Source organism: Mixophyes fleayi, chromosome 8, assembly GCF_038048845.1.
Source record: "Mixophyes fleayi isolate aMixFle1 chromosome 8, aMixFle1.hap1, whole genome shotgun sequence".
Classification (NCBI taxonomy): Eukaryota; Metazoa; Chordata; class Amphibia; order Anura; family Limnodynastidae; genus Mixophyes; species Mixophyes fleayi.
The window spans coordinates 101,827,867-101,848,012 of record NC_134409.1 but is presented as its reverse complement, the minus strand read 5'-3'; the positions used below and the strand labels follow the sequence as shown (position 1 = coordinate 101,848,012).

Below are 20,146 nucleotides of genomic sequence, written 5' to 3'. Positions count from 1 at the left end.
CCTAGCAACCGGAAGTGATGTCCCGGCTGTTGCTATGACAGCCGGGATGCAAGCAGTACCCCGCCTTGAGGTGTTAAGGAACCCTGACATCCTGGTTTGTTGGGAAGATGTTTAAAAAATTCTCTAATGAGCTTGTTATTGATGTCACACTAGTGACATCATTAAGCCATTTGTTTGTACAGAATATATAGGCTGCATTCTTGTGAACATTTGTTTAATCCACAGATCGGTTACATTTATTCTGCAAAGGTGATGGTTACACTTATAATAGTTACCCCTTTTCAAAATAAGGATGGGGATACAGAGCTATTTTGTAAGATCTCTGACAAGAATTTAACAACACCCATAATAAACTAAGCAAGAAGTATGGTCGCTCAGTGGTTAGCACTTCTTCCTCACAGCGGTCATGAGTTCATTTCACAACCAGGGCTTTATCTGTGTGTAGTTTTTATGTTCTCCCCATGTTTGTGTGTGTTTCCTCTGGGTCCTCCTGTTTCCTCCAACACTTACTGGTAGGTTAATTGGCTGCTGACAATAATTCTTCTCGTGTGTCTTTGTTAGGGAATTTAGATTTTAAGGGGCAGGGACTGCTATACTCTTTAAGAATAATTCTACCATTTTATGTAGCTTGCACTCCACTAAAGAATACTCCTCTGTGCTCTTGAGATCCATGATAAAATTGGGCACACAAAGAATGACCAGATTCTTAAGTAGATCATAAACAAAGCAATATGTCAGCCGCCTGCTCCATTCTTTGCCTCGCTTCAGGTAGCAAACGTAATGATCCCAGAACTTTGAATGTCAGTGGCCTGAACTGGCGCAATCGCCAGCTCACAAATCTGGCCCATCTTTCTTTGAACACAATTTCACCATGAAACTGTAGTAACCCTAGATGATCACACTACTGGAAAGCTGCCTTACTAGAATAGGGAACCACCTTCCCTAAATGTAAATACAAGAACAAAAAATAAAAAAAAAATATAGTAGTGGCGCTGAAAATTGTTAATAAAACATTTGACCCCAATATTATTAAAAGAGTGGATCAAAGTGTTATAAAGTTATAAAGGGTCCAAAACATAAAAATGTTGTTTAATCCGACCAGCTTTGCTCCAAAAAAATTCTTCAATAGGTGTGTCTCAAAAGAAGAAAAACAAATATATAGTGAAGTTCTGTATAAAAGTAATGAAAACAAATCATAGGTTGAAACACTCATGTGATGTGAAGAAAAAGCAAGACTTTCACAAATGAGGTATGAAGAACTCTTGTAGATCTTTAGACGTTGATGATATGAGAAGATTCTCTATAGATGAAGTGCGCTTCTCACTATATCTTGGTGCTCAGGTGGAACAATGTATGAAAATAATAAAGAATAATATATAGTGAAGAATTGTGAAAGCCAGGTGAAACACCCCAACTTTATAGCCAATACAGGGTTGAAGATATGAAATGGAGAAAAGCTGTTAAAAATATAACAGTTTTATTAAAACAAAAGTCCCCAAAGGGAACAATAGGACTTGTACCGGAAGAAGGTGGCAAATGTGGATAACAAAGTCTCTATAACATGTAAAATCCCAGGTCATAGAGTCCTTTGATGTGATGTCAGCTTTTCCACATGAGAGAAAGTCCTGTGTACTCAACCATATAGTGGAATTGTAATGCCTGCGAGGACAGATACACACAAAGTTCCTACTTTGTCTACAATTGGTCCACCTACTGTTCCTACAGACCCTTCAGCACTCCTGACACCACTTCAGTCTAGGGAAATAAAACAGACAGATTACTGAAGGGCAGGGATACAGGAAGGAAGGAGAGGTGGTGTCCGAGGTGAAAACAAGTAGCAGAGACACTTCACTCTACTCCTATTGCTGACACCTTGATTTGGTCTGAGACTATGGCTATTTGGGACAGGGAAGAATCTTACTCACTGATATACCTGTGAGGAGTGACACCAAGAGAGAGAGACAAAATGGAAAGATGATACTCACTGGATAAACACTACCTCCTCTTGATGGTTGTCTGTACTCCCAGGATCGGTGTCTAAATACAGAGACAATACACGACAGACCACCCACAATGCTGTCTACCAGGTTAATATGTACTTCCTACACTAGTGCTATCTACAATAACACAAAACATTGCCCTGGTACTAACAAACAAACTATGTGACCGGGCTTAATGCCAATCTGAACTCCCAGGCCTAGGGCTTGACTTTTGTACTCACAGGCTACTCCTGCAATTTAATGTGATCCCAGGCTAAGCCTTACCTTAATCCGACAAATTGCTTTGACAGCAGGGGAGAACCTTGACAGCTCTTTCCTGTCGCCCTACTGCTTCTCTTCTTCATCTCTGTCTCTTCCAGACCCTCCAGCCAGTGGTGCCTTTTCTCCTGTTTGCCGCTTCTCTCCCTGCTGATTTCTTTGTGCTCCTGCACCCTTCCTTCACCCTTCTTTTTTTCTTCAGCCAGTTTCCTTGATCCCGGCATCATCTGTGCATCTTCCGGTATCTTCTGTCTTGATTGCTCCGTCTCTTTACCAGAGTTCAATACAGTTCTCTCTCCAATGAAGGACTGACACTGCGCCGCACGGTACGGGTCAAATTTCAAATGTCTGGGGGTGAGCTCACTGTTCAGGCCACCTATTGGCTGACAGCGAATTGTTTCCAATGCACTGTCACCAGCACCGGAAGACACTAGAAGAAAGAAGATTAACTTACTAGCGCCGGATCCTGGGACAGGTGAGTTCCTTCTTCTTTTCTTCTCTCCCTTTTTTTTTTTTTTTTTTTTACAGAAAGATAAATTTTATGTATCGTAACAGCCTATCACTATGTTGATTATAGTATTTTCCTCTACCACCGCTGCTGGGAGCAAGGCTGACCTTAGAAAATTACAGTGCCTGTGCGATATTAATTGCAGGCTTCCCTATCCTACTGGAGGGAATATGACTATTTGGATTCCTATTGTCCCCTCTCCCACCCCCTCTAGTTCTGTCTCTATTCTTTCTCCTATCTTTTCTATGTTATTCATAGTTGATTACTAATACCCTTTCCCCCCCCCCCTCATCGTCTTCTGCCATTCTCGATCCTTACCACATCCTGGTTCTCTTTACTGCACAAATCTGGTCGCCTCTCCCCCCCTCTCTACCAACTCTCTATGGTTCTCACCCTATTTTGGTTTTCTCCTCACCTCTCTGGTTCTCTTTCACTCCTTCCTCAGTTCATTTCCTCTTTCTGGTTCTCTACTCTCATCTCTCTTATTCTCTCCTCTCCCTACTTTTCTGTTTCTTTTTCCTCTCCACCTCTCTCTGGTTCTCTCTTCCCTCACTGTGGCTCTCTACTCCCTTCCCTGGTTCACCCTCCCCCTACTAGCTCTGTCTTCCTCCTCCCTCTGGTTCTTTCCCATCTTTCTGTCTTTGGTTCCCCTCCTCTTTAGTTCTCTCTCAACTACCCATCTCTCTTGGGGGTGGCAGGAATCCTCTCTGGATGTTTGCGCTTGTCTGCTCTTGTTTTGTGGCGGTCTGTTGGTTGCTGCCTTTATGGTTATACAGGAGTTGCGATCCTGGGGGGCAGTTTACCAATGGGGTGTTTCCGTGGCACCATGGAAACACCCCCATTGAAAAACTCCACCTCTCTAGTTCCCTCTAACCTCCCCTCTCTGGCTCTCTCTCCCTCTGTGGTTCTCTACCCACCTCCTCTTCTCACCAGCAGTTCACTTATCTTAGCTTCCGCATAAGTAAGACAGGGGTTCCTCTCCTCCAGAATACAGAACCATGGTTTCCCCTTTAACTGTCATAGACATAATGAAATAAAGCTTAAAGGGGAATCCACTATTCTGCATTTTATTTCATTACTGTGGATCTGCATAATCTAGTGCCAGTAGAACCCCTGCATAACCTTGGGTGGCATCCCCAAAAGCTGGCCCTGGACAGAAACATGTTTTTTTCAATATAACACTTCTTTACAGTATGGTTGTCATTATAGTCTCCTAAGGGTCGTTCACCTGAAAAGCCTGCAAGAAACTGTATTCTTCACAACTTTATTAAAATATCTGTATTATACTCATCTAATAAGAACATGTAACATGACAGCAAAAGGAAATAGCTGTGTAGAACAGTTTAATTTTATTTTTTGCTTAATTAATTTCTGGGTTCCTCATCAGTATATACAATATGTATGTAATCGATAGCAAACACAGCTTAACACCTTTTACATGATTACAAAAAAACATATTATGTAGATACATGAAAAACAGTGCAAAAACAACTGAAGAATTAAAAAAGAAAACAATTGGTTTGCCAAAATATATAAGCTTAACAGGTTATAATAAGAAAATAATAGAAACAAAAAAGTAAAATTATTACTTGAGAGTTGTCTGCAGCCATGAAGCAACTTGCATACCAGTGAATACCATTATGATATATATGAATGTTAATAGTAATATATTTTATAAACTATAAGGTGTATGAAAATTTGAACCAACACATATGACATAATGCAAATCTGCAAAATGATGTCTAAATAAAACAGATTATGACAGTAATTTACATATCTAATACATCTAAATTAAAAAGAAATGAAAAGAGAGATAGGAGAGACAAAGGGAGATTTAAGACCTTCTTAACTACCTTCTATTCCTGCTGACATATTTCTACTCTCCCAGGAATAGACTACACTCTAGTGTTTCATTGTATTTAATAATAAGTGAAGCAGTAAGCTGAGGGCTTTTAAAATTATGTGCTGGGTCTCTGAATAGGCACTTACCACTAGGGGTTAAGTTTTATTGTGTTTACATTGAGCCAGCTAATAAGATGTCCCAGGGAGGTTTTGTTTATTATGTTTAAATTCAGTGGGCAATGAATGCTGGGTCTTTCTGTTCCTGATCGTCGCTGATAACGCCCACCCACCCTGCTAAGGTTTAGTAAGTTGTTTAACATTCTTCATTTATACAGAAGAGGCGCAGTGGATAGGAGAGCTGTGCAGTCAGTGACTAGTCGAAGGTGCTATCCCTATTGGCCACTTGTCACTGCCCCTTTGGAAGTAACATGGCTCTTGACCCTTTCTTTGTGGGGGTGTGGAGCACCTGAGAACCTGGTGTTTGCTACCCAATGGTTCCTAGTTGATTGCAAACTTGTAGAGACATTATTGAGAGGTGCTGTTTGCACAGATAAATTTGGTTGTTCCCTGTGTGGATTCATTTCTGGGCAAAGGTATCTTGATTCCACTTTATTACTAGGTACAGACTCTGGAGGATGTACTGTAGTGATGACTTTCTCCCAGGAGGGTCCCTTGGTGTGCTTTGTGTGGCATGGCAATGTCGAGTCTAGAAGGGAACAGTCACGCTGATGCCAGATTAGCTCTGGCCCATTGGTAAAGATGAGATTCTTGGTTAGTGGTTGAGTGTTTGTCCCCCATGGTTTATTGGTTGAAGATTAGTTTTTAGCTGACTGCTATGGTTTTACCAGCACCATGAAGGTTTAATATTTTACTAAATAAACTGTGACCTTTAATTTTCCAAATACTTGTGTCTGTCTCTTATTTCAGGTTTACATGGTTACACACACAAGGCTGGTATAGTGTCAAATAGGAAAGATCTCACACTATTATTTTAATTAATTTTGACCCTGCAATATTGTTCTCAGATGAGCTACTGATTCCAGACACAATCTGTTTGGGCAGCAGGAAGGACGCCAGACCACTAGTTATAGACTATTTCACCCCCTGAAGGCATTTGGAGCGTACATTATTATTTTTGGACCCCATTGTATACCAACATATGGTCAGGATTTTATGTCAGGTTTTTTTTCAAACTATTAAGAAGCTCACTTTATCTGTAATTCATATATCGCTTTCTGATTTTTGACTAATTTGGGACCACACTATTAAGGTACAACATTACGTTGGTAGAACAAATGAGCTAATTCTCAATAGTTAGATTTGTCTACTAGTTCGCCAAATATGATCAATCATGCCACTGAATCAGCCAGCTGGTGGATTGGTGGCAGGATTCCTATGTGTACTAATTTTTACAGAATTGTTGTTTTTTTAATCACTGAAAATGTGTAATTTGGAATTCTTTGTTGGTAACATCTGCATAGTAGATTAAAATGCTACTAAGTTTAAGTCTGAAACATTTATGTTTCTTGGATTTTTTCTCCATTTTATTAAAGGATACTCTACTCAAATGTTTTTATGTTTGTACATATTTGTAGGGAATTACCGTGGGTGCAGGGGGTATGACCTTTACGGGACCTGGAGGTGAGGGCTGCCCAACAAGCCGCCCGGTACCCAACATTACACTCTAAGTGACACAGTCAATGAGTGACTTGTGTAGTAGTTGGTGATGAGGCTTAAAACACAATTAAAAGTAGGTCCATTATTGAATAAGCAAATAGGTTCTGTGAATGATTAATGACAAACCAAAAATCAAATCTCTTCTTATAAGCTCTGCAGCGATTATCAGTCATCTGTTGTTTTGCTAATATGTGATATGAGGAACAGAGTCGATTTTACACCGCACCAAGCTTAAAAACCTCTTATAGGCCAGTTATATTAATATTGAGTAATCATATAGGGGAGGTGCTCCAATACTAATGAGTCAACTAATCATATTGAAAAAAGAGAGAAAGAAACAAAGAAATAGTATTTTGTGGGCACTCTTTTATACAAATGGTTGTAATATATTGTTATTATAAAAAGAAATAAACTTTATTGTTGATTTTATTAAAAATTGTCACAGTGAAATATTAAAATTGATTAATGTGATGTTTAAACCTGTAGGAATTCAGTTAAAAGGTAGAATGCTACCAAGCTGGCTTGCTGCTATTAATCTATATAAATTGCGGCTGAAGAGTATAATGGAGTACACTCAACTGGTATAGATCTATACCAGTTGAGTGTACTCCATTATACTCTTCAGCCGCAATTTATATAGGTTAATAGCAGCAAGCCAGCTTGGTAGCATTCTACCTTTTAACTGAATTCCTACAGGTTTAAACATCACATTAATCAATTTTAATATTTCGCTGTGACAATTTTTAATAAAATCAACAATAAAGTTTATTTGTTTTTATAATAACAATATATTACAACCATTTGTATAAAAGAGTGCCCACAAAATACTATTTCTTTCTTTCTCTCTTTTTTCAATATGATTAATATGTGATATGAACCAGTAAATCAGTGTACAAAATGTGTAGGGAAATCAAACCTATAAATCTAAACCCTCTTATATCTTCTTACACAGCTGTCATACTCTTGCTCTGCCAAACTGGTAGTTTATGCTTGCTGATTGGCTTATTTGCCATTTATGCACTGTGATTGGCCTGTTTCTCCAGTGAGCATTATTTTGACAAAACTTTTGACAAATGGGGAATGATTTATTAATTAAGTACATGATGGCAATTTACCCATCTCTAGAACTGTGTGGCTTCATTGTGAAACTGTTGCAACTCCCTTATATGACTGACTTTGGTTTCATTGGTTGTATGCACCTAGGTTGTCATTAGACTGAAGCCCTGTGCTTTCATGTTCTCCACAATAGAAACACCCCTTCAACAAAGGAAACACAAACTCATTGTAGAAACTTTGGACACCCCTTTAAATTTGAATTGGATGATACAGGGCCTCCACAGTTAAAAGTTACAGTATACTTCACGTAGCATGACTATTTTATAACATAAATAGTTAAATCTGTACAGAATAATAATATATTTGGTAGTATCAGAGAACTGTCTGGATTCCCAGTACAAGACCATAGAGAGAGCGTAGTGAACAAAGAGGTTTTTATTCAACACTAGTTAGACAGGTTTCAGGATGCAGTACAAAAGGGTATGGCAGAAATAGCAAAAGAACTCAGTAAACAACAGATACAGAATATGATGGTCTGCAGGACTTTACCACGAAGTAGTGGAGAGGACACACAAGGTGCGATGGTCTGTGGAGCAAGGTACTAAGGTAACAGACACAGGATGTGATGGTCTGCGAGCTGAACTGCATGGAGTGGTAACTCGGACTGAATCGCATGCAAAGTTTCAAGAGCGACCTGGAGGGACAGGCGGTAAGGGCAGTGCCCCCTCTGGAGCAGGAATGATCTCTGGAGCGGAACCAGACGCTGGCACCTCGGAGCTGGATTGCACCTCGGAGCAGGAGGCAGAGGCTGGCACTTCAGAGCTGGATGGCACCTCAGGAGGCAGAGGCTGGCACCTTGGAGCAGGATGGCACCCCGGAGCAGGAAACAGAGGCTGGCACCTCAGAGCAGGGTGGCACCTCAGAGAAGGAGGCAGAAGCTGGCACCTCAGAGCAGGATGGCACCTCGGAGCAGGAGGCAGAGGCTGACACCTCTGGACAGGCACCAGGAGCTGGAACCTATGGACAGACAACTGAAAGTAGCGGATTAAACCTTATCCCAGGGAGCAGAACAGGCTGAAGTGTGGAAACGGGAGGCGTTGTATAAACAAATTCGGAATGAGGAGGACAGTAAACTGGAGACAATTCTGTAGAATGTCGTGGTCTGCGGAGTGGACAGTCTTGTAATAAATGTACATCACTGGTGCAGTAAAGACATAGTTTATTGGTCCTTCTGCGCCATTGCTCTTCTTCGGGCAGGTGAGGGTGTGGAGCACCTGAGAACCTGGCATTTGCTACACAGTGGTTCCTAGTTGATTGCTAACTTGTAGAGACATTATTGAGAGGTGCTGTTTGCACAGATAGATTTGGTTGTTCCCTGGGTGGATCCATTTCTGGGCAAAGGTATCTTGATTCCACTTTATTACTAGGTACAGACTCTGGAGGATTTACTGCAGTGATGACTTTCTCACAGGAAAAATCATTTGTTACTCCAAAACTGGTATTGGAGCAAGAAGAACGGAGACTGGAAGTTGTTTAAGCACCTTCATTTTTAAAGAATAAACTTGAGAAATTTGAGTGCGGAGTTGGATAATGTCCACTTGGAGCATTTGGAAAAGGGAAATGTCAGAAGGAATAGAAGTCATGTCCCAGGACGTTGAATGCTGAGTACCCTGGGAATCCTCCAACAATGGTGGAAAGCGTGCAATGGCAGGCTCAATTTTGTGGCCAAATCATACTGTCAGGATCCCCAATATAAAACCACAGAGAGAGCATAGTGAACGAAGTGGTTTTTACACCAGTTAAGCAGGTTTCAGGATGCAGTACGGTAGGGTATGGCAGAAATAGCAAAAGAACTCAGTACACAGATGCAGAATGCGATGGTCTGCAGGGCTTTACCACAAAGTAGTGGAGAGGACACACAAGGTGCGATGGTCTGCGGAGCAGGGTACTGAAGGTAACAGACACATGGGGGTAAATGTATGAAGCTGCGAGTTTGCAACTCCAGCGATTTTCTCGGGAGAGTTGAAACTCGCCGATGTATGAAGCTGAGTTTTCATACAAAATCGCCAGAGTTCTGCTTCTGTCAAAATCGCTACTTGCAAAATCGCCAGAGATCAAACTCACCACTGTTTGCCACTGCAGCTATACAAGTCTCCAATGTATGAAGCTGCGAGTTAGCAAACTCAGGAGAGTTTGCTTCTAAACACGCCAGATACAACACGCTGCTTGATAGCAGCGTGTTGTATCAACACATCACTGTTACACTGCCCTGGCAGTGTTAAAAAGTGAAAGAACAGATAAAAGTTTAAAAAAAAAAAAGCGTGAGGTCCCCCCACTATTTATGCTTAACCCTAGTGCTGCCTGACTAGTGCTGGTCCCGTGAAAAATGGGGCAAAATTTTGCGTGGGGTCCCCCCGATTTTCACTTTACCAGCACTAGGCAAACCAGCCAGGGTTGGCGGCACTATGGCAGGGGGACCCCTGCCGCGCGTCCCCCTGCTATAGTGCCGCCAACCCTGGCTGGTTTGCCTAGTGCTGGTAAAGTGAAAATTGGGGGGACCCCACGCAAAATTAGCACTAGGGCTCTTTCTACTACCCCTGGGCTGTGGGTAGTAGGGTAATACGGCGATAAATAGTAGAAAAAAATAAACTGACACCAATTTTGTTTGTGGAACTACAAAACCCAGCCAGCCAGGTTGCCCTAAAAACTGTGGCCATGCTGGTGCTTGTATAACTACAAGCACCAGCATACCCACGGCAGCCAGGGCATGTTGGCACTTGGAGAACCACAAGTGCCAACATGCCCTGACATTCCTGGCTTGCTGGGCCCTGTAGTTCCACAAAGAAAAAAGTTAACAAAACAACAACACCCTCATACAAACCACACATATTTATTAAAAATAAAAAACCCACAATAAAGACACTAACAACCCTCTTTTTAACCACAACTATTTAATAAAAATAAAAAAAACCAAATACTTACCAATGATGTCTTCTTTCTTGATCCAAAGTGTCCTTGCTTGCCCCGGTCCCTTATTATTTGTACATCCATCTTGCCGGCTTGCCCCAGTCCCAGCCATTTGTACCTCCATAAACGAATCTGTGCCAACTGGAACACTTTGCCCAGAAGGGGCACATATTTGTAATATCCCGATTCTTTAGTCTTGATTGAAGTTTAAAAAAAAACAAAAACAGGAGCCGCCGCAAACACCTCCTACCTAGTAGGAGGTCCGTTCCGCAATGCTCTTACGCTGTTTGCGTAAGAGCTAAGTACTGTATTAAGGTATTTTCCCACGCTGGTGGGGAAATCACATATTACAGTATTTAGCGCTTACGCAATTAACGTAGCGCATTGCGTATGCGCTACTCTACTTGCGTAAACTGTATTTACTGTATTACAGCTTACGCAAGTAGCGTAGCGCATGCGCAATGTGCTACGTTAATTGCGTAAGCGCTAAATACTGTAATATGTGATTTCCCCACTAGCGTGAGAAAATACCATAATACAGTACTTAGCTCTTACGCAAACAGCGTAAGAGCATTGCGGAACGGACCTCCTACTAGGTAGGAGGTGTTTGCGGCGGCTCCTGTTTTTTTTTTTTTTTAAACTTCAATCAAGACTAAAGAATTGGTATATTACAAATATCTGCCCCTTCTGGGCAAAGTGTTCCAGTTGGCACAGATTCGTTTATGGAGGTACAAATGGCTGGGACTGGGGCAAGCCGGCAAGATGGGTGTACAAATAATAAGGGACTGGGGCAAGCAAGGACACTTTGGATTTAAGAAAGAAGACATCATTGGTAAGTATTTGGTTTTTTTTATTATTATTAAATAGTTGTGGTTAAAAAGAGGGTTGTTAGTGTCTTTATTGTGGGTTTTTTATTTTTAATAAATATGTGTGGTTTGTATGAGGGTGTTGTTATTTAGTTAACTTTTTTCTTTGTGGAACTACAGGGCCCAGCAAGCCAGGAATGTCAGGCAGGGCATGTTGTCACTTGTGGTTCTCCAAGTGCCAACATGCCCTGGCTGCCGTGGGTATGCTGGTGCTTGTAGTTATACAAGCACCAGCATGGCCACAGTTTTTAGGGCAACCTGGCTGGCTGAGACTTGTAGTTCCACAAACAAAATTGGTGTCAGTTTATTCTTTTCTACAATTTACCGCCATATTACCCTACTACCCACAGCCCAGGGGTAGTAGGAAGAGCCCTAGTGCTATCATCACTGGGCTGGTTATTTCTAGGGGGGGGGGCCCCTCGTTTTTTTCAGCGGACCCCACTCCTTAGGGAATCCAGCCCAGCGCTGAACAGTCTAGGGTTAATTAGTCATTATGGCAGGGGGACCCCTGCCGTGCGTCCCCCTGCTATAGTGCCGCCAACCCTGGCTGGTTTGCCTAGTGCTGGTAAAGTTAAAATCGGGGGGACCCCACGCAAATTTTTTCCCCGATTTTCACGGGACCAGCACTAGTCAGGCAGCGCTAGGGTTAAGCATAAATAATGGGGGGACCCCTCGCTTTTTTTTTTAAAACTTTTATCTATTCTTTTACTTTTTACCAGGGCCAGTGTAACAGTGATGTGTTTGCCAAACACAGGAGAGTTTGCTAAACTCGTCAGTGTTTACATCGCTCAAAATCGCCAGAGATGACCAGCGATTTTGAACATGAGTCTCAAAATCGCAGCTTGATACATTTCCAGTTTTTTGTAAAAAAAATTGCGGGTAAACACCCGCGATTTGCCGCGATTTCAACACGCTGGCAAACTCGCAGTTTGATACATTTACCCCATGATGTGATGATCTGCAGGACTTTACCACGAAGTAGTGGAGACTGCTAGTAACAATCTGCAAGAGGTTAGTCCTCTGTAACACAGGAGAGCTGAAAGCAGGTATTGATGGTAATACTCTGCAGCAGGATAAAGCTGAAATACTGGAGAGCTGCAAGCAGGTACAGGGTCACATACAAGCCGAGTCAGGGGTCACAGGAAAATGTGCAGCAACAGAGGGACAAGCAGAGGTCTATACCAGTAGATCAATCAGGATAGGACACAGGAACAGCAACACAGGTAAAGGCAACAGATGATCTGGCAAAGGTTGCGGGGACAAGCAGGCTTTTATAGGTCAGAGGCAGGTTTTAAGCATCCTGGAATAACGAGGCAGCTCTGACGGGTTAGAGAACAGCCCAAGTATCACAGTGGCCCCTATATATATACAGAGGTCCAACATAGTTCCTGGCAGACAGGAACTTACAGATGCAGATCGTGACAAGAACATTAAAGTTACTTTTCCAATGCATTCCTTATTTCAAGCATTGTTTAGGGGTAAGCTTTTGTTTAAGGCCAACCAGAGTATTCTCTGATGACCTTAATGGCAATGCAAAATTTGTCCTTGTTTGAGACCACTGGCCACACTGGATTTTTATAGAATATATTTAGTAATAACCAAGAGGGGTATGTAGTGGGCATACTATTATAATGGTATATAGCTGTTTGTAATGGACAAGAGGCTGTATATGGTGAGAATGGTTCTGTATGTAATAGCTAATGAAAAAAGATAGTGTGCAGTGATTTTCTTCAGAGGCTAGTAAGAAGAGTGTGAATTCTCTAGAGTAGCTGATAGGATGCTGGAAGCAGTGTCAGAGGGCCTGTGCCTGCTGGAGCTGCTCTCATCCAGATGTAATGAGCTGTCTGCTTAGGTCAGTAATCAGTGCTACCTGCTTCTGCTTGACTTAGTTCTCAGGTATGCTCCACTACAGAGAGGGAACATACAGTCAGCTTGAAGAATGAAACAAGACATCTGGAACATCTTGGCCAGTAATTGCAGACTAAGTTCCTCTCTAGCCCTAGAGGACACTCTATGTGTGATAAAGAAGCCACATTTTTATCAGACAGCCTCTGAGAAGTGTCACAGGCATTTTAAAAATGCATTACCATCCTTTAGCAATACAGAACTTTCTGTTTCTGCATGTGTAGGGAATACATATTAACGTAACATTCCCCTACTAAATTGTATATGGCACGCTCTTCACATAGCAATGTGTTCACTTATTCATGACATTTTTCACACCACTTTAATAAAAACAGTGTGGGGTCTCGCTGTCAGTGTGATGGCAGTCAAATTCTGATTTAACAGATGTGCGTTTAGCCTGTTCCACCTCTCTATATTGCAAGTATACTACAGTGTAAACCATTATGAGTTGTGTGGGGATATAATTTCCAGTACGTTACCTCCTAATATGTTCACAGTTACTCTCACCAACATTTATATCTGGAGAAGTCAGTTTTTTCAGTGAGATAGGAAGCTGAATAGATCAGGAAATTGTAGTCACCTGAGCAAGTGTTATTGTAAATAAGAATACAAAAAAAAGTGCTTTCTATGTGGAACAAATATGGACGAATTTAAATTGGGACACTTATCTGTGCGACTTTCTTTACAAAGCTAAAATAATTGTTTGCCTAGAAATGCGATCATGTGATCACAAACATATTATATATGACATATAATTGAAGTGAATGGCAGGAGACATTTCAAATTGCCTATTTCATATGTGCAGTATTCAGTATGTGCAAGGACTCTAAATTGAGTGGGCCAAACACTGTACTATATTGTATTATCAGAGAGTCAGTGGGTGGAGCCTGTCTTGGCCTTCGTCAGAGATGTTGAATTGATGAGCTTCTCTTGCCCTTTAGATTAACAGAGAAGAGACAAGATGGATGATTTTCTGCTCGACAAATAATAGAATCAGAATTGATCATTATAGGTCATGTTTGTGAATGCTGACTATTACTATAGATGACCCCTAACAGCTTTTGTCTGCAGATATCTTCCAATCTCATGAAGGGGCTTCAGGTGTGCTGAAAAAAACTCATACAATTTGTTTAACTACATGTATGACACAAATAGGACACTGATCCTCTTGCTTTGCATGCTCAGAGGAGCAGAAATGGCCCTGGTGTGGCCAGTTTTACAGCTGTGCAAAAGTGATCTCTCAGCAAGAGATAACAGAGAGGTGCCATTAGAGAGGAGTAAAGTGTAGCTTGTGTATTCTGCTTGCAGGCTGGGTACACAGTACAAGGTTTTCAGCAGCTTATCGGGCCAATCACACGATAAAAGACGGTTCAGCCCAATATTACATTAGTGTGTATGCTCCATGGATGAATGATTATCATTCTAAAGCTTATCATATTGTTTCATTCAACGATGCAACAATGTCATTCCAATCCTGCGTGTGTATGCAGCAGTGTCCTTAGATCTCTATGGAGTGTGCAGTCACAATCTTTTCAGCCGATGGCTATGACAGGTGTTGTGTTGTGTAAGTGTGCACACATGAATTGGCATTCTGATCAGGACTTTCATTTTTTCCCAGACGTTGGTAAAATCATTAAGGATACTGCATCTGGAAAAAGTTTGTATAGTGTGTGCCCAGTCTAAGATGAGGTTAAGGGGAGCTTATGCTGTATAAGGTTTATTAGAAGTAGAAAACCGATAAAGTTTCCATTATAAGAAATGATGAGCCACATTAACTATAATGGTGGACATTCCTGTTTTCTACAACTGAACTTAATTATAGACATAGCCAGGGGTCAGATGATGCTTTTTCTCCCTCCCGAGGCGAGGCCCCTCCATCTGCTCCTAATAGTGCAGACCGGAGACCTTTTCAGAGCATGCGCCCAGTGTAGCCTATTATCAGAGTAGCAGGATAGACGCTGTACCCCAAGTGCCCCCGATAGTTACTCCCATGGACACAACAACTCACATTCAACTATTCCCAGTAATATGAGTTTATATTTTATCTCTTTATGCCAATTATTTTTTCAAATACTATACTACATCATCCAGTTCAGAAAGATGCCATGTGAAAATGTCATCCAATCAGCCATAAAAATGTGTTTTTGCTGCAATCAATAATTTATCGCCGTGGTAACAGCGAGCTCTATGCAGAGTAATAATGGCTCTATTTTGCTGTACAGAACATGTGTGGGGCCCCACATCTATAATATTACAATAAAGGTGTTAGTTATATACACATCCTGACACAAGGAAGGCCTTGGAGATAAGACAGATAAAGTGAACCCTATAGTAAGACTTGGTTAACTCAAAAAGCATTTTCTATCATGAGTAAGTAGGAAGGACATGCAATGGTTTAGAATTAAACAATATGGTGCTGTGTTACTACAATTGTGTAGTTCTGTTATTTTAACAATATATAGCTTTGTGGGAGGAGATACTGGAAGAGAGAAGATGGCTGTTGTTAAAATGAGCTGTTTGTTCTATTTGCATAGTTGCCAACTGTCCCTCGGTCTCAGGTTTTGCAAATATGTCTCTGGAAATCTGTGTTCCTAAAAATGTCCTTATACATTTTATTGTGCAGTTGATTAGTGCTGAAAACATATATACTTTTTTCTGCATATTAGATGCATTTATTACCATATATTCTTATACTCTAGGCTTTCAAAATAAATATTTATTAAAAGTATTTAATATGCAAAATTTCCAACAGCCTAGAAGTTTTTCCCAACTTGCTGGGACTGTTGGGAGGTATGTCCCATTCACCACGTTTCTGCACAGCACAACATCAGTGAACAAGTGTTGGCAATGTTGGAGAAGTGGCTCCAGGGAGGGTGTTGGGAGCAGCCTAGCTCTTTGAAAGAAGTCCTAAATATTAGATGGTAGGAGTATGTAAGAGAAGGGCCTTCCATTCATATTTTGCTGATTATCTGCTTTTAAACAAATAGACATTTTACAGAATTTAGTTTTGGGGGAGCTAATTAGTAACAAGACATTACCTCCCACCTGCTCTTTTACATACTTCTTGTCGAAGTCATTCCCGTTCCCTCACCTGTGATAGTGCTATGTGCACAGCACTTCTTCTATTCACCGGCACAATTAGACTGCCAGTAAATGGCAAAAAAGACTTTTATGGAGGAGGGGGGTCTTCACCTGGACTCCCACAACAGCTCCGGAATGGTAGACTATAGCGGTATGCCATTATGCATCATTATGATTTGCAGCGATGCATATTGATTGTTACCAAACTCTTTTAATAAATAGACCCATTAGTGGTTATCTCTAGGGCTTGTGTACTGTGGGAATTGGGTGGTTATGTTTAATAGAGATGTGTCAGGGCTTTGTAAATAAGTACATGCATTATACTTTTACACTTTGATCAGGGGTGTAACATTACATCGCCAGGCCCCATAGTAAAACTGGTCTATCATCCAGAGACCCCATCCTGCTCTTATGATTATGTGTGGGGAAGACGCATGCGCAGTGGAGCATCAGTTGGATTTTCAGTTCTGCAGAGTGGGGGCTTTGGGAGCAGGCAGACCTGCATTTTTGCTCTCTCTCCCCCCTTCAACCACTGACCGAAGTAAGATATGGAAAGTTCTGGTTACATTGATTTTTTTCCCAAGTAAAATTATCAATATTGTAAAATGTTGGAAAAAAATAATAAATGATATATTTTAATATAAAGCCCACTTCAACTACGTAATACATCTATGGAGATGCTGGTTAAGAGTGCCATGAATACAGTCCAATAGGGAAACTGTGGTTACAGAATTTCAGACAGATCACTTGCAGAGACTGCTCCTGATTCATAAATGAGCAGAAACTAATCCCTTCCCTGATTACCACCTCATTTGTTAAAGGGCAATAGGGATCATTATTGCATCATCCTATACATCCTGTAGGTTGTAACCATCACAATACCAATCCTGTTAGCTTCATCTCAGGATTACATACGATCATCGCAGCATTAAAAATGCTTATTTTTAGAATAAAGCATTTCAATGCAATATAGTTTATACTAGAGATGTGCGCTAAACCCCGTGTTTTGGTTTTGGATGTGGTTTTGGTTCTAAAACGTCTTTGTGTTTTGTTTGTTACAGTTTTTGCCCAAAAATCCAGAAAGATTTTGGTTTTAGATCTGGGTTTAATTAAAAATTGTGAAAAATGTGTAAAATTTTGAGCGGTTTTTGCTCCTATGTGTCACGAGCCACGGCGGTACGCCACATCCTGGCGGGATCTAGCATCCGGGTGTGTGCTCTAGTTTCTATGCTCTGTTATTATTCTTTGGGATTATCATTGTGGCATAGATGTAGGAGGGTGTAGGGACATCCTCCAACTCCAGGGGGAGCTCTCATATGATTTACATTGGTTCATTTATATTTTTATACATGCTTCCTGGTTTATGTTATTACCTATGCCAGTACTAGCTAGTAATTAATTAGCAGCCTCCTGAGGCAGATTTTCAGCCCTGTCCTCCTCTGTCCTGATTGGCTCTTAGTACTATTTAATGCAGTGAGGTCTGAGCCTCACTGCTGGTTATAGCGTTCTGTTCCCGTACTGCTGCCTGCTCCTGTTCTTGTTTGGTGTTTGATGTTGAAACCTTGGATTGATTACCTGTGTATGACCTTTTACCTGTACCCAGACTCTGAACCACTGCCTGTGACCCCGACCTTTGCTTGTACCCAGATTCTGAACCACTGCCTGTGACCCCGATCTGTTGCCTGTACCCAGACTCTGAATCATTGCCTATGACCCTGACCTTTTTACCTGTACCTGACATCTTCTCTGGTGCTCTGTTCAGTCCGCTGATCTCTGGCCTGCCGCTACACCGTGTGCTACCTCCTGTACCTGTGCGCTGCCGTGTTAGCATAAACTCATACTACTCTGAGCATAAAACCTGGGGGCATCCAAGTACCTGTGAGCATAACCAGTCTCTACGGGAAAGGTGGCTTCTACTTGTTATATGAGTTTATGCCGCACTGGTGGCCATAACACTATGATACTATTTATAGCATTAGCATTCATTTACAGTCATTTACAGTCTATTTTCTAATAGTCTCTTCACAACTGTCCAAAATTTCACTAATTCTGCCTAATTTCTGCAGCGAGCTAACTGGCTAAAATTAATGACTGAGTAGCAGCAAAAATACATGGCAGTTTACTAAAAGATACAATCACCATTTCTGCTTTCATTTTCTTTTAATTCAATTCCATATCTCACATTATAAGTCGATGTTTCGGTCCTACATTTGGACCTTTGTCAAGACAATCACATAGAACAACAGAAAAGACAGATATTTAAAAGAAAAATGTAGTTACCTGACTTATGCAATCCTAGATTGTCTTCAGTTGCAGCTCATGATACATAAAAAGGTGATAGTCTGCATATCATTGCAAAATATATGAGGCAATGGCTCCTTTATATTCTCTTTGAGGACCTCCAAACAATATGCATTCTACCCAGGAATGCATAAACGGAAGTGCCAAACCCGGACGTGTCAGAACCAGAAGTACACAAACAGGTTTGCACTATAGCAAGCAAACAGATTTCTCCGAATCCAACCCGCTCATCTCTAGTTAATACAATATTTTATTATTAAAATAGTTAAAAAAATGTTTAGTAATATATGTAAAAATCAACATTGTATATTATAAAAGTTAGATAGCATATATATTGATAAGCACCAATAAAAAATTATACTTAGCACCACATTGCGGTGCATATTAATTACTAGGCCCCCTTAGTCACTATGGCCAATGGCAACAAAGACAGAGCCAAGCCATCATGTGGTCATCAGGTTTATGTAACCACCTACTGCCTCTCCCAACTTTATATACAAACACTGTCATCATGTTTTTCATAATCCTGATTCAAAGCTAAAAATCTAAGTACGCCTTATCATTGATTTATATTGATTTATTGATTTATATTGATCTTTTCAAGTTGTAAAGCTATAGAAACATACAGAATCCAGGCATATCATCAATCCATTAAAACTGCAAGTATAAACCAGACAAATAATATTAGCTGTAGTAAAGTTTCTGCTGTTATTTCAGAATTAAAATCTTCTGTACACTGGCAACCATCCTATCCTTTGCCGCCGAGAAGGCCTTCAACACGATCTCATAGCAATTTAAGATCCAAACCCTGCAACATTTCAGCCTGTCTGGAGACATTCTCATGGATGTCAAAGCCCTCTACTCTTTACCCCTCCTACGGTCAACATTATGCCCCTGGACCAAGTCTTCATTAAAAATGGCACCAGGCAATAGTGTCCACTCTACTTCAATATTTGCTATATTATCCGAACCTTAAGCAGCTGCCATTAGAGCCTGTCTAGATATATGGAGTGTGGAGGTGGGGAACCTGGAAAATAAGATATTCCTAATCACCAATTATATCCTATTAACCCTTAAATAATGTAACATACCCTTTCATAACCTATTCAAGATTATGGACTGCTATGGTAAATTGTCAGGTTATAATATTAACTATTCAAAGTCAGAGGCGATGCTCCTGAACGTCTCCTTCTGCGAACGTCAGAACTTTGCAAACCACTGTAACTTAAAATGACAGAAGAGGGGATTACAATATTTGGGGGTCTCTATTATGCATTCATATGAGTCTCTGTGCTCCAAAAATCCCAAGCCCTCTTGAAACCACTAATAATCCCAAGATCTCCACTCTTGGAAACCACTAATAATCTTGTGGCTGGGCAGGATCATTGCAATCAAAATAAATATCCTCCCTAAACTCCTTTATCTTTTCCAGACCTTACATATCAAGGTTTCATTCTCAGAAGTGGCAGTTCTTCTCTAAATTTGTATGGAATAACAAAACTCCAAGAACACACCTGTCTCTACATAAAAAGCAAAATGAGGTGCCAGGTGCTGTCCAGATATTAAAATCTATTATTGGACAACACAACACAGCCAAATAACAGCAACTTTTGCCCCTCCCTGTACTCTGTCCTGACTTGATATTGAGTCCAACTATAATAAGCTTGATTCAGTATCTAACATTT

At 40.9% G+C, this 20,146-nt stretch overlaps 1 protein-coding gene and 1 long non-coding RNA gene across 2 annotated transcripts in view; one reads left to right on the top strand and one right to left on the bottom strand.

Annotated features, from left to right (window-relative positions):
- The window catches only part of CACNA1I (calcium voltage-gated channel subunit alpha1 I), a 565,240-nt gene that overhangs the window by 273,844 nt on the left and 271,250 nt on the right, over positions 1 to 20,146 (top strand). The window lies entirely within an intron of this gene.
- LOC142100151 (uncharacterized) lies at positions 1,461 to 18,659 on the bottom strand. Its single transcript, XR_012678741.1, has 4 exons — positions 18,441 to 18,659; positions 2,265 to 2,688; positions 1,986 to 2,037; positions 1,461 to 1,755 (listed from the first exon to the last, which is right to left on the bottom strand). It is a non-coding gene; the product is annotated as an uncharacterized LOC142100151 (long non-coding RNA).